The sequence below is a fragment of the Capra hircus genome, chromosome 12 (assembly GCF_001704415.2).
Source record: "Capra hircus breed San Clemente chromosome 12, ASM170441v1, whole genome shotgun sequence".
In the NCBI taxonomy this organism is placed as follows: Eukaryota; Metazoa; Chordata; class Mammalia; order Artiodactyla; family Bovidae; genus Capra; species Capra hircus.
Window position 1 is genome coordinate 1,839,400 of NC_030819.1, and position 26,179 is coordinate 1,865,578.

Here is a 26,179-nt window from a genome sequence, read left to right on the forward strand (position 1 = left end):
TGCAAGTTAGAAGGTACATTTGGGAGTCAACAGAAAAGCCAACCGGGGGCATGGAATTATGAAACAACATCATAAGCCTTCCCCAAAGGATGTTCTTCTAATAACATCTTTACTTCCTTTATTGAGTCTGAGAGTTTATTTGGTTATTAAAATCAGGAAGAGGATCTTTAGCTTCAGATTTGTTTGCCTTCAGGAAAGATGGACAAAGAGAAAAAGACTTCAATCAAGATAATGCTCTTTTGGGCTGAGAGTATGCAAAGTTACTGAAGCGTGTTTCATTTTATGTATTTATTTTCAAACCTGGGTAGGAAATTTTCAGCCTATCCTCTTAAATTGTTCTGTTTATTTATAGCAACATTAAATTGGTACATTAGTGATTTTCATCTTGCTTTGTGCAGTACATTTTTAATTATATTTATTGTAAATATCTCAATCTATTTTCACTAAGATGTATTTTAATGCACTTTAATTTAAAAAAAAAATCCACTCAAGCATGGAGGAAGAGATTTATGCAGGAGAAGCGGGGGGTAGTGGTTGTTGAAAAGTCAGACAATGAGAGGGTGAGCTGATCCCAAAGCCTGAGAACTCTGGAGCTGGATATTTCTGGAATTTCTTATCACCGTTTCCCTTCATCCATCAGCCCTGACCTCGGAAATACACCAGCATCTGTGACAAGAATAGCTTAACAAAACCTGTCCAAACTTCCAACAACTCTCCCAACCATTTCAGACTTTCTCCCTGCAGCTCTACTCGGGACAGCGGGCCCCCAGGCCTGGAGCCCCCTGGGGAACTAGACCAGCACTGGCCAAGCCCAGGCTCCCCCTCAGGGTCTGGTCAGAGTCCTGTCTCACTCACTTTAGTTGGAGGCAAGTTGAATGTGTTAGCCCAGGGTTCATGTTAGGAGTCATAGCTCACCAGATCTGGGTTTGAAAGCTGACTCTTCTTTCCTGGTCTCTGTCACCCTCCATCAGTTCAATTCAGTTCAGCTGCTCAGTCATGTCTGGCTCTTTGAGACCCATGGACTGCAGCACGCCAGGCCTCCCTGTCCATCACCAACTCCCGGAGTTCACTCAGACTCATGTCCATCGAGTTGGTGATGCCATCCAGCCATCTCATCCTCGGTCGTCCCCTTCTCCTCCTGCCCCCAATCCCTCCCAGCGTCAGAGTCTTTTCCAACGAGTCAGCTCTTCCCATCTGACAGCCAGCGATCACTGACCACGCTTCAGGCTTCTCTCTTGTGGTCCGAAACGAATGACTGGATATTTGTTCTCCCTTATGAAAAATGGGGTTTGGAAATGTCTTTAGCTCCTGATGCCTGGGGGCTGCAAAGATGCCCAGCAAGACCCTCACTCGCCCAGACACAGGGTATCCGAGAGCCTGTCTTTCTGGGTCTCTGGAGCATGGCCAGACTGTCCTTGTCCCCTGGCGAGGCTTGCTGCCCACCCTCGCCCCATTCTTGCCAGATCTGTTGCCGAGGATAAAGCCCCATTTCTGCCGTGGGCACAGGAGACAGATCTGAGCGGCCTACCAGCCCCTCTCCTTCTCCTGCTGTTCTGTCTTCTTCCCATAACTGGAGCCTGAACTTGGGCTTGAGTTTGACCCTGGCCCTTAAGCATGCATGTCTAGCGTGTGCAGCCCAGCCCTAGTTCTGGGGAGGAAGAGGCTCCCACTCTCACAGGTGACTCCCTGAAAGGCCAGCCCTCCTGTTGCCTGGACTTGCCCCTGCAAGATCCACAAGACCCCTAACTCTGTGGGTTTTGGGCAAAGTCTCCTCAAGAGTAGGAAAGTCTGTTCTCAATGGCTGTTATAATCATTAAATTTGGTGACATGTCTAAATGGCCTGGTAAATGCTTCATGATGTTTTTAAATTTTTTTTTCTGATTACGGACTGGTTAATCTTTAAAACACTTAAATGCTGGACATGGCAGCATTAGACTCATTGTGGATCCTGGATTATCAAAGATGATTTTTTTTTTTTTAAGAAAAAGGGGATGTCTGACTTAAACGGTGACTAGGAGGCCCAAAAACAACATGCATTTTCTCCCTTTTATGAAAATGCAGAGGATGCCTTGCTGACTTGAGAATCGGCTTCAGCGACACCAGATTTAAACACTGTGATATCTCCTGGGAATGGCCTTGGTCTCAAGACGTGTTTTCACCTGTTTCAATTTTATCCACTATTAAAATCCTCCCAAAAAGGGCTGGGAGGAAAGAAAATAAGAGAAATACTGGCCTACCCTGGGCTACAGAAACAACATCAGATGGGTGCATGAGGCTAATCCCATCTGCTGAGTATCCAGAACCCAGACAAAGGGTCAGGGATTTCCCCCTTTGTTGTTGAAGGCTGTCATGTCAAAACCTATTAAAGTGACCGACACAACCAATAAAGATGTGCTGAATGAATGATACGCACTTTACAAGCAGGCAAGCAAGCCTTGGGGAACATTTTCTAAAAACACAATTCAATATTGCCCAAGTCTGTTCTTCCAGCTACAATGCATTAATTGCTTAAAACTCATCTAGTTAAGCCTTAAATTCAAAAAGCAGACAAAACTGCTTTTTTTTTCCTTTGTATAGTTTTTATTTTCATGTTCAAGTCTGGCATTTTGTCACACTGTCTGAAAGAAGTCACTGTCACCTTTCAAAGATAAGGTCAGAGAACGCGGTACAACGACCATCATGAGAGGAAACGCAGCATTCACACCCATTCGAGCAAATTTTATTCCAGTAACTGAGAGTGGAGTTGGAAAGAGAATGATAATCTGGTAGCTAACGGAGGAGTCTCATCTCCACGCTTTGCTGAAAAAATGCCTAGGTACATTCATCAGCTTTTCTCTCTGAAATGGGCTAGGTAAAACAAAGGAGAGGCCCAAGCCATATTTCAAAGACGTGAAAAGAAATGGGCTGAAATCCAATTAGTTCTTTGAGAAAAAGAAAGAATATAAATGAGGTTTGTTATGAGGCTTTTGGAAACTAATGATCAAAGGTCAGCCGTAGGAAGATGCTCTCAGTCTGGATGTGGTTTATCAGTGCCGTGAGCAGAAAATTCAACCTTGGGTTAAGGCTCCACTTGATCTAAAAAGGTGTGAGTGTGCTGCAGAGGTCTGAACGCACTGCGCATCGGCCGAGAGTGTGCGGACTGACTGCTCTGCATGGCTTTTCCTATCTCGTCGCCATCTGTTGCTGGGAATGTCGTCAGGCCGCCATGTTGGCTCACTTGGATTGGCTGGCTGTGAGCAAGAATTGATAGTCGTCGGGCCATAAGCACACACCATCCACCCTCTTCTCAACGCAGACTTATTCTCACACAGGTGTGTGTGTGTGTGCAGGTCTAGGAAGGTATCAGCACAGATAAAGGAAACCAATGAAAAGACATGACTTAAGGTGATGTCAGACTCCTATTGCCGTCTTTGACTTCCCTCTGCAGTCCTTATGGGAAGAAAGCACATGCTCCAGGGTTTACAACTTCTGTTCCCGTTTGCCTCCATTCTGCTCTCACCAGACCCAGACTTTCTGTACCACTGGACAAATCTGTACCAGTGGGCCAATATGTTAGCCACCTGATGTGAAGAACCAACTCATTGGAAAAGACCCTGATGCTCGGAAAGAGTGAAGGCAGGAGGAGAAGGGGATGACAGAGGATGAGATGGCTGGATGGCATCACCAACGCAGTGGACATGAGTTTGAGCAAGCTCCGGGAGTTGGTGATGGACACGGAGGCCTGGCGGGCTGCAGTCTATGGGGTCGCAAAGAGTCGGGGATGACTCAGCGATTGAACTGAACTGGGCAGACCGTGCTGTTAAGGCTCAGATTCCCTGTTACGCACCGTGTCGTAGGGTGACTCTTGTGCACAAGGAAACGCTGCCTCAGCCCCACACGTGATTCGCAGATGGCCCTGACTGCACTCTCACGCTGCCACATACAGGGCGCTGTCAGCTTAAAGAGCTTCAGGCAGCCTACACACACAGGGAGCTTTGTGGTAACGTTCACGCTGTGATCCACGAGACGGGGGTGTGCCCGGCTCCCTAGGCTCCCAGCCGTCCCTTCCAGGGGCTCCTCATGCTCCTTATTTCCCCTCCTCCGCATGACGCTGTTCGCATGCATCACTGCTTCTCAGAGCTTTGCCTGTGTGACAGTAGTTAGGAGTCAGGAGGAGCTGGGCTAAAGCGCATCCTTAACTCTCTATTTTTTAAAGTTATTACGCAGCCAAGAGAATGGAGAGAAAATTATTTAAATCCGCATTATGCATTATATGTCAAAAGAAATATAAGAGACAAAAATCAATCAAGAATTTATTTCAGAAAAAAACAGGAGAAATTTTTAAAATTTTCCATAATTTTGGAGAAAGCATGTCAGACAAGAAATGAAGCTATGAAAGTACTGATTGATAGACCTTTTTTACTATAAAAATGTTGTGATCATCAAAGATGAGAAGCAACAGAAATGAAAGAAATAAGGAAATAATAATAGAGAAGACATTTGCACCAAGTAAACTATAGAGAGAAGGTTAACACCTGAAATAAACAGAGTTCTTCACAAAAATAATAAAATCACAAAGACTATAGTAAATGAAAGAGCCTAGGATAGGAATAAAAAATTCACAATGAAATATAAATAGTAAGAAGAAAATATCTATACTCTCAGTTATCCAGGAAATGCAAATTAAAGCAAGACTTGCAACCATTTTATCCCTGTGAATCTTCTTTGAGAGAATAGCATTCTATTCTCCTGGGCCTGTTGGAATATTTTCATAAATAATAAGCAGTAATACAATCTGATACCGTCCTTCCTTGGTGAATTGTATAATATTGGATATACAAACAACTGAATAATATTTCAGTGTCCGCAATGTTTCAACCTACCTCTCATTCATCCAGGAAATATTTATTGAGCATCTATGTTGAGCCAATAACTCTAATATGCTGGGAATCTCATGATGATTGGCTTCATCGTTCTTACAGTTGTTCTAAGGAAAAACAGATACCCCTATTTCTGAAGAAAACAAAAACACACGTTCAAAAGGATACACGCACCCTACCTCCACTGCAGCACTATTGATGGTAGCCAAGACGGATGCCACCTAGGTACCCATCAACAGAAGGAGCAATGAAGACGTGGTCGGACCCCCCTGGTGGCTCGGCGGCAGAGCGTCCTCCTGCCAACGCAGGTGGCGTGGTCACGATCCCTGATCCGGGAGGATCCCGCGTGCCACAGAGCAACCAGGCTCGAGGGCCGCAGGTAATAAGCTGGGCCCTGGAGCCGCTGCTCTGCAGCGAGAGAGGCCACCGTGCTTCCTGAGCAGCAGCACAGCCCCCGCACAGCCAGAAACAGAAAGAAATGGACAAAGGAAAGCCGTGAAAGAGAAAGAAAAGAGTGGTACGTATACAATGGAATATGACTCAGCATCAAACAAATGAAGTATTAGCATCTGTGACACGGCTGGCTCTCGGAGTGTATTACGAGAAGTGAAGTAAGTCCGACAGAGAACGCCAAATACTGCGTGGTTCGGGGAAGAATAAAGCGGTGCCGTAGGTGGGCACAGTAATTGCTGCTTCTCCAAAGATGCCCTGGCCCCTGCCCCCAGAACCTCTGGCTCTTGCTGCCTCTAGGGCAAAAGAGGCTTTGCAGGTGCGGTTGAGTGAAGAACTTTGAGATGGGGAGGTTATCTCTGGCTATCTAGTTGGGTCCACTGCCTTCAGAAGGATTCTGATAACAGGGAAAGAAAGCAGAGACAATGAGGAGACGAGAGGATGGAAGGGGTGTCACGTGAGAAGCCAGCCCTCCATCGCTGGCTTTGAAGAGGGAGAAAGCGGAGCCTCAGCCAAAGAACCCCAAGGTGAGGAAGGGGGTTCTCCTCTAGAAGGTCTCAAAGGAACGCAGCCCTGCCCAGGGACGCCCTGTCAGACATCTGACTTACACACCTGTTAGGTGATAAATCCGCATTCTTTTAAGCCACTTAGTTGTTAGTAATTTGCTACAGTAGCCACAGAAAGCTAATATAAATGTTCAGTAAATATTTATTGAAATCGAACCAAAAGAACTTACAAATATATAATATATGATGCATTAATCATACATGGAAAGAGAATTTAAATGTGAGAGGTTCCAGCTATTAAGCTTCTGAATGTCATGTTTCAGAGCATGAGACAAAAAGATAGGGCTCAATTCAAGACTTAGAAAGACGAAAAGTCCCCAATTAAATGAGATTGTCGAAACTACGTTGAAGACACATTATGCGTCAGCTTCTTTGAAGCATCTCTTGGAATAAGACAGTGCTCAGAAAAGACAAAATATTTGAAGGGACATAGAAATTACTACATTTCTATTGCTTTAATATTTTTTGAACTTGCATTTCTGAAGCACATTAAGAACTGATGGAAGGCCCATTTCGTGGCTTTTCTTGTGTAATCAATGCCTTAGGAAGCCCTTCTCCCCTTTTCTGGGTCATGACTCCTCAAACTAGGCAAGCCTTTGTTTTCAAGATGTATGCTTGAGAAATAATGGCTATCTTTAACCAAAGTATTTTGCAAAATATTGAGATATCTGATGAGATAATCAAGGGACATGGTGGCTTTTTTCCCAAGGTAATTTTTGTAAATCTAACTCTGACCCATGGCCACAGTCAGCTGACTTAACACTGAAATCTGTTGTTGCCAATGCTTTTCTTAATCCCCTAAGAATAGTATCTTACTAAAACCCCTTAATTTCCCCCAATAACCATACATATCTACTGCTTTATAACTACATTTGGAAAATAATATAATTCTTTCTGAAAAAAAAAAAGTATTTTCCTTTATTATCATTTAGTTTCTAAAAATAGGGTGGAATTAAATGTCATGTACCTTTGGAATTCATTTTATAAATACACTTGGTAACTAGGAAACTCACATTGCCATTATTTATAATCTAGGAATTCTTTCCATGGTAACTGTTATAAGGTCACGATTGTGGCGTTGCAGTGGAGGCTATTTAAGAATCAACCAGAAAAGCCTTTTCCCAAGAGGGGGTAATGTCTGATGTCTCCGTCACCCAGATTAATGAGGTGAGGCTTACTGATTTCAGGGAGTGGCCCCACCTACAGTTCATCTCTGCCTTCTTGCCACGGACCTTCTTTGGGCCAAGAAGTGTTGCCAGCAGCACCGGCCCTTTGATTTCAGAGCCTTGGAAACTCGGGGTGCCATATTTGTGTGTTCCCCCTCTTGTGACACCATGAGTAGGCTGATCACATCGGCATATCACAGGGCTTGCCAAAGTCCAAGACGTAGGGGAGAAGTGGGAGGCAAGGTCACGTGTGGCTGAACCTCCTCACATCCCAGAGCCTTGCTGGGCAGCCCGGAGGGGCCCCAGGAACAAGCCCCAGGGGACAGGTCCCAGCCATCAGCTTGTTCTCTGATCCCACAAGAGGTGGAAATTGGCTCAAAAGCCACTCAGAGTGCTTGCTCTGAGACGATGTCACAGTTCATTCCAGCTAATGAAAAATGCAACCTTTTGTCCTTATGCTGACAATCTTTCCCATGCCAACATCTACCCTAACCCCACTTGAAGCGGAAAAGACACTGAATTAGGATGGGCGTTGATGACAGACAGCAGTCAACAAGATCCAGGGGTCCAAAAATAATCCAAGGGCTTTGTTTTCTAGCAACCAGATTAGTCACGAAGGACTTAAGCCCCATTTGAAGGCTCAGTGTGTAAAGAGTCCGCCTGCAATGAAGGAGACACAGGAGACGCAGGTTCAGTCCCTGGGTCAGGGAGGTCCCCTGGAGGAGGGAATGGCACCCCACTCCAGTGCCCTTGCCTGGAAAATCCCATGGACAGAGGAGCCTGGCGGGCTGCAGTTCACGTGGTCTCTAGCTTCAGGAGACGCAGGCAGGAGAGCAGGTAGAGACAGAAAGTCCAGCCAGAGGGAAGATGCCTCACTTCTTGGAAGATGGAAGAGCATCCAGGGCGTTTCATCGCCACCCGAGGACAGCGGCCTCACAGGAGAGGGCTACTCTAGTCCTATCCTGACATGCATTACAACAAGCTTTGAAAGGATCACGATGCCTGGAAATGTTAAGAGGTGGGTGTGCCAGCTGTGGTGCTTCCCTGGGGGCTCGGTAGTAAAGAATCTGCCTGCAATCCAGGAGACTGTCTACAATGCAGGAGACACGGGTTCAGTCCCTGGGTCGGGACGATCCCCTGGAGTAGGAAATGGCAACCTACGCCAGCTCCAGTATTCTTGCCTGGAAAATTCCAGGGACAGAGGAACCTGGCCAACCCCAGTGCATGGGGTCACAGAGATTCGGACACAATTGAGCAGCTGAGCACACAGAAAGCAAAAGCGCAACTGTTAGTGAGTGAAGTCGCTCAGTCGTGTCTGACTCTTTGCGACCCCGGGGACTGTACCCCACCAGGCTCCTCCATCCATGGGATTCTCCAGGCGAGAACACTGGAGTGGGTTGCCATTTCCTTCTCCAATGCATGAAAGTGAAAAGTGAAAGTGAAGTTGCTCAGTTGGGTCCAACTCTGCAACCCCGTGCACTGTACCCCACCAGGCTCCTCCATCCATGGGATTCTCCAGGCAAGAATACTAGAGTGGGTTGCCATTTCCTTCTAATTTAAAACTCCATCAACCAATATCTGCGATCCTTTGGATTCAATGACACTCTCATTTGTGGCTGATGGGAGAGTAGATGGTAGAACTACTATGATAAGATAAACGACTCGGTGGTCACTGAAAAGGTTGAACACACATCTACTCTATAATCCAGGAACTTCACTCCCCAAGGAAAGGAAACAGAAGAGCACCAGAAGATTTATGCAAAAGTGTTTGCAGATGATTTATCCACATTACACGCAATCCACAACACTGACATCTATGGATGGACACTCGAGGGCTGGGGGCGGCGCCCGTGAGAGTTGCGCTTGCTGCCGTCTGACTTTTGTATTATTAAGATAGTTTACCATGTTGCCCACAGTGTGATGGAGCCTGCCAGGGTTCACGGGAAAATCTTTACAGTTTTACACTATGCTTTGAAGCGAATTTTGGATTCTCTTTGAATCAGCAAATTCATGTCTAGAAATGGATCTGAAGATAACAAGAATGTCCTTTACAGGGCTATTTATTACAGCAGAAAATTAGAGGCAATTTAAATTTCCTAAAATAGGGGTTGGGTTGTAATGATTACAGTGCATCCCTACAAGCTTTGCCAACAGCATTGAAGAAGAATATTCAACGCCACAAACATACACTATCACACAAAAGGCGTGCACCCTTGTGTGAGACCTGGAAGGCCGTGTTCTGAAATGCCAACAACAAATGTCTCTTTGTCTTCTGTAAGAACATGTCCGAATTTCCCAAAAGGCCTGTCCTGTCTGCCTTAGTGCTTTTTTTGGAAAACTGTGTGTGTCCACCTGCATTGCCCTTCAGGACATGGGGGCAAAGGAGGCTGGTGGAGACAGGCAAATGCTTACGCTGCTTGCCCTGAGTGAATCGTAAAGTCTTTGCCACTAACCCAGGAGTCTTGCATCTTTTGCCAGCATCTACGAAACTCTGCCCATCTAACCCGATGACTTGCGAAAAGGGTAACACCTCTGGCCCTTCGTGGCTCTTTGCAGCTCAGACGGAGCCAGAGGCTGGCATTTTGGATAGAGACACTGCTCCACCAGTTTCATCCACTGTAGACACACTCTATTCTTCCCAACTTCCGCCAGCCTTGAGATGAGAGATGCTGGTTATTTCATGGGTTTTAACTCTGGATAGTGGTCTCCATATTTCTCTCCGAGCGCAGGGGGCTCTCACGTCTGGCGGGGCAGGAACCCCAGTCCCAGGGACCACTTCTCTTGTTCATCACAGGGCTTTTGCCTTTTATTTTATTCTTAATTTTTGGTTTTATAGAAGTATAGTGCATCTGCAGTGTTTCAGGTGGACAGCACAGCGACTCCGTTACATACATCCTTTTTCATTACAGGTTGTTGCAACACTGTAAGGGCTTCCTGGTGGTTCAATGGTGAAGAATCCGCCTGTCAGTGCAGGAGCCGTCGGGTCAATCCCTCGGTCAGGAAGATCCCCTGGAGAAGCAAATGGCAACCCACTCCAGTATTCTTGCCTGGGAAATCCCACGGACAGAGGAGCCTGGCAGGCTACAGTCCATAGGGTCAAAAAGAGTTAGATGTGACTTAGCAGCTGAACAATAAGAAGAAGAACCCAACATAGTGAATAAAGCTCCCAGTGCTATACGAGAGATCTTTATTATTTACCTATTTTGCATAAAATAGTGTGTATCTATTAATCTCAAACTCGTAATTTACCCCTCCCCCACCTTTCCCCTCTGCAACTTATTTTCTATATTCTTAGGGCTTTGGGGGATGTTCATTTTAAAAATCACTCCTCTCTAAAGAGATGCATCTTCCCCAACTCCAACCAAGAAAAAATGAAAGTAATCAGACAAGATGCTGGTGACACTTACCCCACAAAAACGTCAGAAAAGCTCATTTAGTGTACATCTCACAGATTAATCCTAGGCTCTAATTAAATCAGTTCAGTCCAGTTGCTCAGTCATGTCTGCCTCTTTGCAACCCCATGGACTGCAGCACCCCAGGCTTCCTTGCCCATCAGCCACTCCCAGAGCTTGCTCAAACTCTGTCATCCAACCATCTCATCCTCTGCCATCCCCTTCTCCTCCTGCCTTCAATCTTTCCCAGCATCAGAGTCTTTTCCAATGAGTCAGTTCTTTTTATCAGGTGGCCAAAGAAATGGAGCTTCAGCTTCAGCATCAGTCCTTCCAATGGATATTTAGGACTGATTTCCTTTAGGATGGACTGGTTGGATCTCCTTGCAGTCCAAGGGACTCTCAAGAGTCTTCTCCAACACCACAGTTCAAAAGCATCAATTCTTTGGTGCTCAGCTTTCTTTATGGTCCAACTCTCACATCTATACGTGACCACTGGGAAAACCATAGCTTTGACTGGATGGACCTTTGTCAGCAAAGGAATGTCTCTGCTTTTCAATACGCTACTAAGTCATAGCTTTCCTTCCAGGGAGTAAGCGTCTTCTGATTTCTAATTAAGCACATGCATTTAATTGACAACAGGGACACGAACATGAGAAACAAAGGTAGATGTGCAGTCTTTCCCTCCAGATACTGCAGCGTCCATATGAGATGATGGGTTTCTACTAATTTATTGTGATAATCACTGGATGATGTATATGAGTCAGATCATCACACCACACACCTTCAGCTGTACAGTGCTGTACGGCAATCACATCTCAATAAAGCAAAAAGGATGAAAACATTAGAAGGTTTTTGCAGTGATGTGGGACTAGGGTTACTTTGGCTCCCAAGGAGACTTTTAGCTATGTCTGTAGATATCTGGGCTTGTCACAACTGGGAGGAGGGGGCTCCCCTGGTGGCTCAGATGGTAAAGAATCTGCCTACAATTCGGGAGACCTGGGTTCCATCCCCGCATTGGGATGGTCCCCTGGAGGAGGGCATGGCAACTCACCCCAATCTTCTTGCCTGGAGAATCCCCATGGACCGAGTAGCCTGGCAGGCTAAAGACCACGGGGTGGCAAAGAGTCCTTAGTCCTGAGTGACTAAGCGCACACACGGCTGGGGGAGGAATGGCTGCTGATAATGAGTGGACAGACCCAGGGGTTCTGAGAGACACCCCACAATGCACAGGACACCCCCACAGCAAAGAGCCATTGAACCTGGATTCGGCACAGTGTCGAGGTCGAGACGCCCTAGATGGAGGGACGAGTGACTCTCCAGTCCTGGTCAGTGCAGGGGGGCAGGGAGGTATGAGGTCTGAACTGGAAATATGGCGGCCAAGGCAAAAGCAGGGGATGCAATCGGAAAATGTTTCGGGGCAGAATCCACAGGACCAGGAACTGACTAGCCCTGAGCTCCTAGGAGAAGGCTGGTTTCAGGGTGCCACTTGGGTTTCTGAGGAGAGTCGCCCCCTCCCTGTCGCAGCAGGGGCCACATCTGGGAGGGACACTGACGAGTCTGACCCAACAGGGCTTTCTAGTACCCTGGTGGAGCTCGCTGTCTGGTGAATGACTGAAAATTGATTCTGAAGGCGTTTGAAAGCCCCAGTGGAGGGATGGAGCTGTGCTCTCCAGGAATGCATCCCGTCACAGCTTTTTGTCTCCCTCGTAGCAATGGTTGTGGAGATCTTCTTTGTATACATTTGTTTGCTTGGTACCGTCTGCGTCTTCCCTCTTGAATGGCACTCCATGGGTGCAGGAGTCTGGTCCACCCTCCAGGTTGACATGCTTCCAGAGCCTAGAACCATGCTTGTCGCCAAGTCACTGCTTCACTGCTCGTTCACACGATCATAGCATGAGTACATGGATGGATGACCACACACATGCCCACATAAAGAACGTGGGCATGGACCTCAGGAAAGCTCAAGGATGGAAATACGGTTTTCTGAATTTATTTACTTATTGCTCTGCTGGGTCCTTCATTGCTGCTTGGGCTTTTGTCTAGTTGAGGTGAATGGGGCTACTCTTCCTGTGGTGTGCAAGCTGCTCATTGCTGTGGCTTCTCTTGTCGTGGGGCATGAGCTGTGGGCTGCTCAGGCTTCAGCAGTTGTGACACGTGGGCTCAGGAGTTGTGGTCCCGGGCTCTAGGGCACAGGTTGTTCAGGAGTTGTGGGTCCCAGGTGCTATAGCACAGGTTATTTAGGCATTGTGGTCCCGGGCTCTCGGGCACAGGTTATCCAGGCGTTGTGGGTCCCGGGCTCTAGGGCACAGGTTATTCAGGAGTTGTGGTCCCAGGCTCTAGGGCACAGGTTATTCAGGCACTGTGGTCCCGGGCTCTAGGGCACAGGTTATCCAGGCGTTGTGGTCCCCGGCTCTAGGGCACAGGTTGTTCAGGAGTTGTGGGTCCTGGGTGCTATACCACAGGTTATTCAGGAGCTGTGGGTCTTGGGCTCTCAGGCACCGGTTATTCAGGAATTGTGGTCCCAGGCTCTAGGGAACAGGTTATCCAGGAGTTGTGGGTCCTGGGCTCTAGGGCACAGGTTATCCAGGTGTTGTGGTCCCGGGTGCTATAGCACAGGTTATTCAGGCACTGTGGTCCCAGGCTCTAGGGCACAGGTTGTTCAGAAGTTGTGGGTCCTGGGTGCTATAGCACAGGTTATTCAGGAGTTGTGGGTCCCGGGCTCTAGGGCACAGGTTATCCAGGCGTTGTTGTCCCAGGCTCTAGGGCACAGGTTATCCAGGCGTTGTGGTCCCGGGCTCTAGGGCACAGGTTATCCAGGCGTTGTGGGTCCCGGGCTCTAGGGCACAGGTTGTTCAGGAGTTGTGGGTCCTGGGTGCTATAGCACAGGTTATCCAGGCGTTGTGGTCCCGGGCTCTAGGGCACAGGTTATTCAGGCATTGTGGTCCCGGGTGCTATAGCACAGGTTATTCAGGAGTTGTGGGTCCCGGGCTCTAGGGCACAGGTTATCCAGGCATTGTGGTTCCGGGCTCCAGGGCACAGGTTATCCAGGTGTTGCGGTCCCCGGCTCTAGGGTACAGGTTATTCAGGAGTTGTGGGTCCTGGGTGCTATAGCGCAGGTTATTCAGGAGCTGTGGGTCCCAGGCTCTAGGGCACAGGTTATTCAGGCATTGTGGTCCTGGGCTCTAGGGCACAGGTTATCCAGACGTTGTGGTCCTGGGCTCTAGGGCACAGGTTATTCAGGAGTTGTGGGTCCCAGGCTGTAGGGCATAGGCTTAGCTGCTCCACTGCATGTGGGATCTTCCCGTATGGGGGATCGAACCCGTCTCCTGCATTGGCAGGTGGATTCTTTTCCTCTGAGCCCCCAGGGAAGCCCTGGGATGGAAATATGACTGGAAATGGTGAAGCAGGTATTGTCCCCTCTGTGAGCACAGTGAGACTTATCTTAGAGAAGGAGAACCAGGATGGGAATCAAACCAAGCTTGGGAAGCACCGGAGAAACACATGCGGTCAGGAGAAGTCAGGGAAACTATCACAGAAGGAGCAGAGAGGTGCCCCTGAAAAACTGCCAGACAGTGAGCGAGGTGCCCTGGGAAGGGGCGTGAAGGAACAGTAAGGACGCTGTGAACGTCGGTGGACAACCAGGAACGGCAGGCCTGGTTTAGCCTGCCCAAAGGAGAGCATCGGTCCCCTGAGATGTTTATTCAAAGCCTGTGGCCCTCGGGTATATGCAGCTCCTTAGTCGTGGGCACCACCCTGACCGGAAGCCGGCCTTACAAGGCCCCGCCTGACTCAGCCGTGGAGCGCCCTCCTCACTCTCCTGGCTGAGTCTTGAGCTTGTTCGCACCCCGCCCCCCCAGCCTGTCCTCCCCCAGTTCTGGGGCACCGCCCTTTCTGGCGGATTCCTACTGGTCACCCAGGGACCCCCTTGCAGAGGGTCCTGTTCCCATTTTGCAGCCTCTCATATCCCCTCAATGCCTCGTATACAGTTCAGTTCAGTTCAGTCACTCAGTTGTGTCCGACTCTTTGTGACTCCATGGACAGCAGCAGGCCTCCCTGTCCATCACCAACTCCTGGAGCTTGCTCAAACTCATGCCATCCAACCATCTCATCCTCTGTCGTCCCCTTCTCCTCCTGCCTTCAATCTTTCCCAGCATCTTGGTCTTTTCAAATGAGTTGGTTCGTCACATCAGGTGGCCAAAGTATTGGAGTTTCAGCTTCAGCATCAGTCCTTCCAATGAATAATCAGGACTGATTTCCTTTAGGATGGACTGGTTGGATCTCCTTGCAGTCCAAGGGACGCTCAAGAGTCTTCTCAAAAGCATCAATTCTTCCGCGCTCAGCTTTCTTTATAGTCCAACTGAAGTATTCAGTGATGTGTAGACTCAGATAAAGGAAGAGATTAGAGAAAGCTAGCGGAGGTGATGGAATTCCAGTTGAGCTATTTCAAATCCTGAAAGATGATGCTGTGAAAGTGCTGCACTCAATATGCCAGCAAAGTTGGGAAACTCAGCAGTGGCCACAGGACTGGAAAAGGTCAGTTTTCATTCTAATTCCAAAGAAAGGCAACGCCAAAGAATGCTCAAACTACCGCACAATTGCACTCATCTCACATGCTAGTAAAGTAATGCTCAAAATTCTCCAAACCAGGCTTCAGCAATACGTGAACCGTGAACTCCCTGACGTTCAAGCTGGTTTTAGAAAAGGCAGAGGAACCAGAGATCAAATTGCCAACATCCACTGGATCATGGAAAAAGCAAGAGAGTTCCAGAAAAACATCTATTTCTGCTTTATTGACTATGCCAAAGCCTTTGACTGTGTGGATCACAATAAACTGTGGAAAATTCTGAAACAGATGGGAATACCAGACCACCTAACCTGCCTCTTGAGAAATCTGTATGCAGGTCAGGAAGCAACAGTTAGAACTGGACATGGAACAACAGACTGGTTCCAAATAGGAAAAGGAGTACGTCAAGGCTGTATATTGTCACCCTGCTTATTTAACTTATACGCAGAGTACATCATGAGAAACGCTGGACTGGAAGAAACACAAGCTGGAATCAAGATTGCCGGGAGAAATATCAGTAACCTCAGATATGCAGATGACACCACCCTTATGGCAGAAAGTGAAGAGGAACTAAAAAGCCTCTTGATGAAAGTGAAAGTGGAGAGTGAAAAAGTTGGCTTAAAGCTCACCATTCAGAAAATGAAGATCATGGCATCCGGTCCCATCAGTTCATTGGAAATAGATGGGGAAACAGTAGAAACAATGTCAGACTTTATTTTTTTGGGCTCCAAAATCGCTGCAGATGGTGACTGCAGCCATGAAATTAAAAGGTGCTTACTCCTTGGAAGAAAAGTTATGACCAACCTAGACAGCATATTCAAAAGCAGAGACATTACTTTGCCAACTAAGGTCCATCTAGTCAAGGCTATGGTTTTCCCTGTGGTCATGTATGGATGTGAGAGTTGGACTGTGAAGAAAGCTGAGTGCCGAAGAATTGATGCTTTTGAACTGTGGTGTTGGAGAAGACTCTTGAGCGTCCCTTGGACTGCAAGGAGATCCAACCAGTCCATTCTGAAGGAGATCAGCCCTGGGATTTCTTTGGAGGGAATGATGCTGAAGCTGAGACTCCAGTACTTTGGACACCTTATGCGAAGAGTTGACTCATTGGAGAATATTCTGATGCTGGGAGGGATTGGGAGCAGGAGGAGAAGGGGACGACCGAGGATGAGATGGCTGGATGGCATCACGGACTCGATGGACGTGAGTCTGAGTGAACTTCGGGAGTTGGTGATGAACAGGGAGGCCTGACGTGCTGCGATTCATGGGGTCGCAAAGAGTCGGACACGACTGAGCGACTGAACTGAACTCAACTGAACTGAACTGAATCCACTCTTTATGCAGTGTGATTATTTAAGGAAACAGAAGTGTGAAGATACCAACACGCCCAAATATGTCAGCCTACAGCCCATGTTCCTTCACCCTGTCCTCAGGGAGAAGCACTGAGATGTCTTGTGAAGAAGCCTTATCAGCCTCAGATAGAATTACAAGAGCAACAATTAGGCAGACGTCTGCCAAGCACTTTCCACGTGTCGGGCAGTCAGCTCTGTAGCATGACTTAATTTCATCCCGGTCAACACTCTGCTGCACCTCCGCCTGTTTACAGAGGAGATGCTGGTGGACTTGTGTGCCGTGGTATTCTGGGCGCCCGGTAGAGGACCAGGCTCCTGGTACGTGCTTCATAAGCGTTTGCTGAAAGAAAAAATGAACCCCTTTCACAAATGGAGAAACTGGCTTGAGAGGCATGAAGATCTTGCCAGAAGCCCCCCAGTCAGGAAGTAACCGAGCAGGCATCTCCCTGCTGACTCCAAAGCCCCTGGGAAGATGGCCGATCTCCCCACGCCCTGCTGGTGGTCTGACCTGAGCGTCCTCCAGAGTTCTCAGAATTAGCCAGTCCTCACCCCTTTCATAACACGTGTTGCGTTTCACCCTCGGTCTCTGCCCCACCCTCGCACTCCAGTTACCGTGGAGTCCCTGTCCTCTGTGGAGGCGTGGGCGTGCCGAGCTGCTTGAGTCACGTCTGATTTTTGGGACCCCTTGGACTGTAGCCCACCAGGCTCCTCCATCTATGGGGTTCTCCAGGCAAGAATGCTGGAGTGGGTTGCCATTTCCTTCTCCAGGGGACCTTCCCCACCTAGGGATCAAATGTGCATCTTGTACAGCTCCTGCGTTGGCAGGTTGGTTCTTTACCTCTGGCCCCACCCGGGGGCATGGTAGCAGCCGACCCAGAGCTGAAGGTCCTTTTCATCCTGGTGAGTCTCATGCTGTTGCCTTTGTGAGGGAAACTAGACCCTCCCCTTCCCCAGGCTCCCTCTCCTGTTCCTTCCCAAGAATCCGGGGACCAGTAAGTCAAGGAAGTCATCTCCAATCCATTACCGATTTTCACTTCCTCACAGATGAGTGATGGCTTCCTGGGACTATCGGCTTCAGTGTTCTTGAGAAGAGAGCGAGAGCCCGCTTGTGTGTGGAGGGCGGGGGGAGCGAGGCTTGGGGCACGGCCGTGTGTGTGCAGGCATGTTTCAAGGGTACTTGAAGCCGCAAGCACTCACATCATTCTGGTTCTCACATATGCCTCGCAAGCATGAACTTCGTCTTTAAATTGCAGTGCTCACACTGCTCAGATCAAAGATTCCCTGTTATTTAATCGCAGTAAAGAGCCTGTCCGCGCCGTTAATGAAAGCACGTCACCCTATACGCCTGTTAACAGTGATACAGACAAAGTGTAGAAAGTGCTCTGTAGGGAACAGTCTGATGCTGGTCCCTTTGCGGATGCTTCAGATGAACTAATAGGTCTCTTTCATGTCTGATTTACATGATTCTAATTATAGAGTCATTTTCATTCCTGTGGTTATTCTCCTCTGCCGACATAAATGTGCTGTACTTGTGACCCAGCCATCACTCTCTCCACTTTGCGACTCCCTCTGGGGTCTTCTCTCAAACTTTGATGTCACTCCTTTTAGGAGACATTTTGCAGATTGCAGGCTTCTCCCCAGCAACACCGTACGTTTAATGGAGACGGAAGAAGCCCAAGAGAGGACGCTTTCTCTGAGATCAGTGTGAAATAAGTTTGAAAAGAGGGCAATGGTAGGGAACAACGAGGCAGAGGAACGTGGCGATGTAAGCCACGTACCAATGGGAGACTTGGACCATAAAGAAGCCTGAGCACCAAAGAACTGATGCTTTCAGACTGTGATGTTGGAGAAAACTCTTGAGAGCCCCTTGGACTGCAAGAAGATCAAACTAGGCAATCCTAAAGGAAATCAACTCTGAATATTCATTAGAAGGACTGATGCTGAAGCTGAAACTTCAGTGCTTTGGGCATCTGATTTCGAAGAGCTGACTCATTGGAAAAGACCCTGATGCTGGGAAAGATTGAGGGCAGGAGGAGAAGGGAGTGACAGAGGATGAGATGGTTGGATGGCATCACTGACTCAATGGTTGTGAGTTTGAGCAAACTCTGGGAGGTGGTGGGCAGCGAAGCTTGGCGTGCTGCAGTCCCTGGGGTTGCAAAGAGTCAGGCACAGCTAAGCAACTGAACAACAACAATGGAATCTGTGATTCTGTTCAGTGGTCATGACTGGACCTCACGTAACACTTTCATGCTCAGTGTTTCGGCAAACACCTCATACTATTGCAGAGAGGATGGAGTATGTTCCAAATCCCAGACTTCTGGTAGCTTTTCGTCTGCACTGAAAATCAAAAGATGACAAAATGGTCCAGAAAGAGCGTGTGCTCCCTGCTCGTCTTAGGCCGGGCAGGCTTGGGGGGAACAGAGAGCTGACTGTGGAGGCCCTTAGGACAGGGATGATCAGTCCAAGGAAGGATGCTCTGCAGAGAACTTCTGAAGCTGGGCAATTTGCTCTTGGCTTCTGTCCAATCAAATGGCAGCGGAGACAACCCAGGGAAGAGATGAAACAGTGTTCTCTGGATATATGTCCAGGAGTGGGATTGCAGGGTCAGAGGGTAATCTGAAGAGATATACGCACCCCAGGGTTCATAACAGCACTATTTACAACAGCCAACACTTGGAAGCAAACTGACTGTTCGTTGACAGATGGGTATGCATATATACAATGAAATACTACTCAGCCTGAAAAAGAGTCCAGTAATGCCATTTGCCGCATCATGGATGGACATGAAGATTGACATACTAATTGAGGCAAGCCAGACAAAGACACACATATCGACTATATGTGGAATCTAAAAAAAAAAATACAAGTAAACTTATTTACAAAACAGAAATAGGCCCACAGACATGGAAAACAGACTTATGACTCCCAAAGGGGAAAGGTGAGGGGGTGAGTTGGGAGACTGGGGTCAGCAGATACACGCTGGCGTGCTGCAATTCATGGGGCTGCAAAGAGTCGGACATGACTGAGCGACTGAAGTGAACTGAACTGAACTGCTGTGTGCAAGCTAAGGAGAGCAAGGACCTGCTATGCAGCACAGGGAACTCTTCTCAATATCTTACAATAACCTGTGAGGGAAAAGAGCCTGGAAAAGAATATATCATATATACACATTGGTGGTGGTTGTTTATTCCCTCAATTGCGTCCAACTCTTTGCAACCCCATGGACTGCAGCACGCCAGGCTTCCCTGTCCATCACCAGCTCCTGGAGTTTGTGCAAACTCATGTCCATCGAGTCAGTGATGCCATCCAACCATCTCGTCCTCTGTCGTCCCCTTCTCCTCCTGACCTCAGTGTTCTGAATCACTGTTCTGTACACCAGAAAGTAACCCAGCATTTTACATCAACCATGCTTCCATAAAAAATAAATAAATGTAAAAAGGCGCCCAGAGCAGGTCGCAGACTTTTCCCAGACGCTGGATCGCTGAGATGGGCTTCCTGGTGGCCCTCGGGGCTTGCGGGTGAGCTGTGTGTGAGGGGACAGGTCTACAGTGGGCTTCTCCCCGAACTCCACGGCTAAGGTCTCCACGTGTGCACCCCCCTTGCGTCGTCTTTGTTTTTATTTACCCTTCCGTAGCTGTGCTGCCTCCTTTAATCTCTCTGCAGAGGCTGCACCGTGTTCCACTGTGTTTCACTTTCTCAAAAGATTTAAGCCCTGCCAGTGGCGGCGGACTGGCAGACATAAATATTCAGCTTTGAAAATCCACACTAATCAAACAATTTCCCTATGTCGTTTGCATATTTTGGTGACTAGGAGATGAAATTAACTCACCAGGCAATCTTTACACACACACACACACACACACTTTCATCACTGGAGAATTTTAGAATAATATCCTGAATGATATGCGTTTTTCTTTTATACAAAGACCCTCTCTTCGGATGGGTGTTTTTGTCTAAATTTTGACCTATTGAGAAAAAGGAAAGAAAACAAAATACTCTTACAAGATAGTTTTAAGTGTGTTTAAAGTGCACCATGGTTCCTTGGACCCATTAAATCCGTCTGTCTCAGCAACAAAAGATGGAATCAACAGAGAACATGAGTGGAATTATGCATGTCATTTATAATGAACCTCATTATACAAGGGGGCCTCATTCTATTATGAAGCACTGTAGTTTACAATCTTATTGCTATTCAGCTTTGAATAATGACAAAGAAAAAAAAATCCCCCCACCCATGTCAGAGCTAATCTTTTTTAATGCTCGCAATTTTGTATTACTTGTATATTTCCTTCAAAGAAAATTTCCCCGTCACGATCGTTCCACTCAGCTGTGTGCACACCTGTCACCTTAAAGACATTGAGCATCTTACTTTCACATGTCCTAAGAAAAAGGAAAGAATTCCATATATCTTTCTGCCTCTGAGAAGTCAGACACAATGGCCATCTCGCAGTTGAATTTGGCATCAGATTTATAAGCAATAAGGTCTAGTTACCATCCCGGGTAAGCCTGGAATTCCATCAAGAGTGTTTATGTGCCTTCTTGGACGGAATTATAGCTGGAGGTGCGTTCCGTGGCCCAGTGCTGTGTCCTGGCTGTTTGCGGGGCTTCGAGGTTTAATAAGACTATTTGCCATCAAACCCCTTTTCTGTACATTTTTATTACCCTACAATAAATTCAGAGGGGGAGAATCTGTTTGGTGCACGCATATTTGGAGGCATTTTGGGGCTGTTATTTTCAAGCACCAACTCATAAATTGCAGAATACGGTTTTAAACGCCGGAGCGTTTCAGCCTGGGGCGGCTCTCGTTTCTAATACAACACCCTGGGGTTAACGCATGTCCCCTGCTTACCTGGGCTGTTTGTCAACATCATTTATTTATCTGCACAGAGAAGAAAGTCATGTTGGGACCAGTGGAGAGACAGGGAAGAAATAGAAAGATTAACCTCTGTTCTGAAAGTGGTGCTGTTTGTGTGCTTAAGGAGACAGAGGGACTACGTGTGTGTGGCTCAGGAGTGCTCAGGAAGCCTGGACAGCTGAGGGCGAGTGCAGTCCGCGGCTAGCTGGGCTTTGCCGCCTGTCCCTGCTCCTCTCTCTCTCTGCACCACTGCCTCCTCCTCTTCCGCCCCAGGCAGAGGCCAATTCGTAGGTCTGGATTCCAGCTCCATCACTTCCTGGCTGACTGTGAGGTGGGTCCTTAACACCCACTACGCCTCATTTTCCTCAGCTGAGGAATAAAGATAATAGCGCTTCCTGCACCACACATATGTGGGTGAAATTCATTCAGGTGAAATATGCCTAGAAATCACGGCGCTCGGTGCCTAAGCACCACTCAGTCCACGTTAGCTTTGCTTTCCAGCTTATACCCATTTTTAAAGGATTTATTTGATTGAAGTATGGCTGATTTACAATGCTGCGCTAATTTCTGCTGTACAGCAGTGAGTCAGTTATATGTATATATGTATATATTCTTTTTCACATTCTTTTCCGTGGCAGTTTATCCCAGGAGACTGTAGTTCCTTGCGCTGTGCCGTAGGACCCTGTCTATCCACCCCATGCACACGCTTGCATCTTCTAGCCCCCAGCTGCCATTCCATCCCTCTCCTCTGCCGTCCCCTCTGGCAGCCACATGTGTTCCCTATGTCCGTGGCTCTACTTCTGTCTCACAGATAAGTTCATCTGCGTCCTGTTTAGATCCCACATGTAAGCGGTATCACACGATATTGATCTTTCTCTGTCTGACGTACTTCGTTTAGGATGATCATTCAACTTACATCCATTTCAATGAGACAAACGAGAGCGCTGACTTGACCCTCGAGTTCGGCAGTCAGCAAGGCCCTAACCCGTGTGGGTGAAGGGTTTTGATTGTCCGAGTCACTGGCTCAACAGTGATCGGAAGCAAACGGGAGACCGAGTCAGAGATGAGTTAGCGATAACTGACCCCCAACTCCTGTATGACTGTCTCCCCACGGAAGCATTTATGAAAAGGCAGGGGGATATTAGCTTACAAAAGGCGGAAGGTCCCAATACACACCCCAACACTGACATCCTTGAAAACTCTAGCCAGTCACAAAAGAGCCTCTATCGTGCGATTCCATGTATATGAGATGTCCAGAGTTGGTAAACACATAGTCAGGACGTAGTGGCTTCCCAGGTGACTCAGTGGTAAAGAATCCTCCTGCCAGCGCAGGAGACAGGGCTTCCATCCCTGGGTTGGGAAGATCCCCTGGAGGAGGGCATGGAAACCCACTCCAGTAGTCTTGCCTGGAAAATTCCAAGGGAATAGGAGCCTGGTGGGCTATAGTCCACGGGGCCTCAAGGAGTCTCATAGACAGATTCGTGGTTGGCAGGAGCTGAAGGGGCTGCTGAGGAGTCAGATCTTACAAATTCAGTTTCTTTGGGTAGGGAGGAGAATGAGAGAGCTGTGATGTTTACCCAGCTCTTTGACAGTCGTAGGACCCACAAGAGGTACACTTGGAAAGCGTGGATCTTATGGGATGTGAATTCTGTCTCAATAAATCTGCTTTGGAAAGTATCAGAGCAGGGCCACCGTCAGATCCTGAGGTCCATGCATGGATGCATGCTGTTGCTTAAGTCGTGCCCAACGCTTTGCAACCCCGTGGATTAGAGCCCGCCAGGTTCCTCAGTCCATGGAATTCTCCAGGCGAGAATACTGGCGTGGGTTGCCATGCCCTCCTCCAGGGGCTCTTCCCGACCCAGGGATCGAACCCGCGTGTCTTCTGTTTCCCGCACTGGCAGGTGGGTTCTTCACCTCAAGCGCCACCTGGGAATCTAAGCAAAGATCTTTCCGTGGTTTGGTAACTAATGAATTGTGTAATGGTTTTTCTTTCTGGAGTTGATTCACTAGAAATAAATCCAAATAGCATCCACCTCATGAACCCACATACAAATACACAGGAGATGTGAGGGGCAATGTTTTCCTTCATTCTTATCTGCTGGCAAAAATCTTCCAGTAAAGCAAGACACCCAAACAAGTATTGACTAAGATAACACCACAACGCATTTCAGTACTATAAAGTATTTGAAGAATCAAAACTCCTGAAAGTTTTTATCAAAAAAATGTTGATGAAGCAAACGCAAATAGAGTGAGCCACCAGAATTCTTAGCACTGTTTAATAGTTAGAAATGATTGTGAGTTTTAGACACTAAATAGTAAATAGAACTTTTTAAAAGATTAGCCTCAATAAGAGTATTTCATTGAAAATTAGAGCGATGGACCCTGTTACCACAAAACTTTGATCTTTCCAAATAAGACGGGAAGTTTTTTGAAAATCATAAAAATCAAGGCAGTAAAATTTCAATCATTATTGATGGCAAGGTTTCACCTAAAGCTCTTTTAATAATTTCATGTGAAATTCAATATTTTTGAACTTAGTGATGTTTTCTAGTGATCTTGGGAGCTGTAAGTGATGCTATCGGGAAAAAAATCAAAACTTGTTCTTCGTACGTGGAAAAAATAGAGGCTCACCATAAAAACTTACTGGATTTTGTATAGATGTTGTCTAGACAAAGTAATAGAGACAATCTGAAGTCTCAACCAAAATTTAGAAACATACACTCTAAAATTTGGTGACATCAAAGTCATGATAAGATCACTATTCTGAACGTGTTATAAAAGGTGCAAATTGTAAGTCTCCTGTTTGCTACTCCAGATAAATCTCATATTTGTCTGATGTGCCAAATAAGCGCTAGAGAAAATTCAGTAATATATCTGAGACAACTGGGATTTAAACAAGGAAAACTGGAAGACAATTCAGTGTTGATGGTATATTAGGTTTAAAGCTGCAAAACTAATTTGAAGGTTGCATCACAGTTTTTATACTCACTTTAATAGCAATTGTGGAAACAGGTAAACATCAGAAAATATTAATCATTCCTTTTTAAATTTGACTTTGTTAAAACTCCTTACGAAAAAGATGTTACTCTCTCTGTTTTTTCTTTAAAGCAGTAAAACCATTTCTTTCTGTTAATAGCCATCCAAAAGCATTAAAGTTACTCTCTTTGACTTCACAATAAAGAAGTGTTTTCAGTCATCAAGGCCGATCTATTTCTGCAAATCTCTTTGGATTGAGAGTAATCTATTAATAAAATTAAGTCAGCGAATGGATGGAGCATGCTGATAAACAGTGTCTGTGACTTCAGACTGTATAACCGAGGCTAGAAAATACTTTGAGTGTAGTCACAGTTTGTGAAAAAAAATCTGAAGGAGTAAGGATTGAGCAGTGAGATGAATAACGCGGATGATAGTGTAAATTCTCTGCTTGCTGAAGCTGCAAGGAATCTAATGAGTGTCCAGGGACCGGAGGTGTCAGTGGAAGATTTTGACGCATCAGTTCTGCCACGTCACGACAGACTAGGTCACCCTCGATCTGATGACTGCAGTGTCAAAAGATCGTAGAAACAATTCCTCACCTATCAACAAATAATCTGGAAATTAGTGTGATCATTCGGGAGAAAGTTATGCTAAAACCTCATGTGATAAGCACTTTAAAAATATGTGTAGTTTAATTCAAGCAGTTAATGGATAGAGAAAGACGTGTTTTTCACTGTTTGATTTGCATGTGGATTCATCTGTATGTAATTCATACGATCGTGACAGTTTAAATTTCCAATGTCATTCATCGTATGACTCAGGGAACCTAGAGGGGTGGGATGAGGTGGGAGGTGGGAGGCAGGGTCAAGAGGGAGGGGACGTATGTAACCTACGGCTGATTCACGTACGGCAGAAACCAGCACGACATCGTAGAGCAATTATCCTCCAATTAAAAGTCAATCCATAAAATACCATTTCTCCAGAAAGAGACATCAAACAAACTGATAAGAGCTGAAAACTCAGAAAGCTGAATACATTATTTTTTCTTCTCAAAAATTTTTAGTTTAGTGCAATCACAAAGAAAATTCCCTATGGAAAATTTGGGCTGGGGTTATAGGCAGAGTGAGTCTGAAAATGATCAAGAAGATCAGCCACGTGAAACTGAACAGTGAAATTTTGAAATAAAGTAGCAAGAAGCATTTTTGCCTAGACATAAAGCTCTGACAGGCAAGCCACTTTGGTCCTGGAGAAGGGATCAGTGGATGAAATAGATGAGTAAGAAACACAGTGGCATAGTGACTTTCCTGGCGGTCCAAGAGTTAAGACTCCACACTCCCACTGCAGGAGGCCAGAGTCAGATCCCTGGTGGGGGGAGTGGGGTGCAGGGCGCAGCTAAGATCACGCACGCCCTGCAGAGTGGCCAGAAAAATAAAAGAGACACAGGGACACACTGCAAAAGCGGTAAATAATAGGAAGAGCATCATGAGGTTGTGAGAAACAGAAGGATCACGGTTTTCCGAAGCACTGTATTGTCTGTTGGGAAAACAAAAACAAAACCAGATCAGAGTCTATCTTTACATATGGTGCAGAATGCAGGGGAAATATTTCTCTGTTCTCAAGACGGTCAAGAATTTTACAGTCAAAGCAACGGAAGAGAGCGTGATGGTTAATCAATACCGTCAGCTACATAAAAAGCTCCTCTGTTTCACAAATCAGCATAAATAATATTAAAAGGCAGCAACAACCTAGGAAGAACTGCAGCAAACACGGCAAACATTAGATTAATGTCCGTTATGCAGAAAAACAGAGGATAAATCAATAGATGAGACAGTAATGCACCTAGAAGGGACGTTGGCAAAGAATGTGAGCCAGCAGCGTGTTAGAGGAAAAGCTTCGAGCCAGTATATGTGAAGCCATCTTACCTTTGCTTGCAAATGAGCAACTTTTCTATCATGTTAATAAGATTGTTTCTCCCTGAGGACATTTACAAAAATATGCTGTG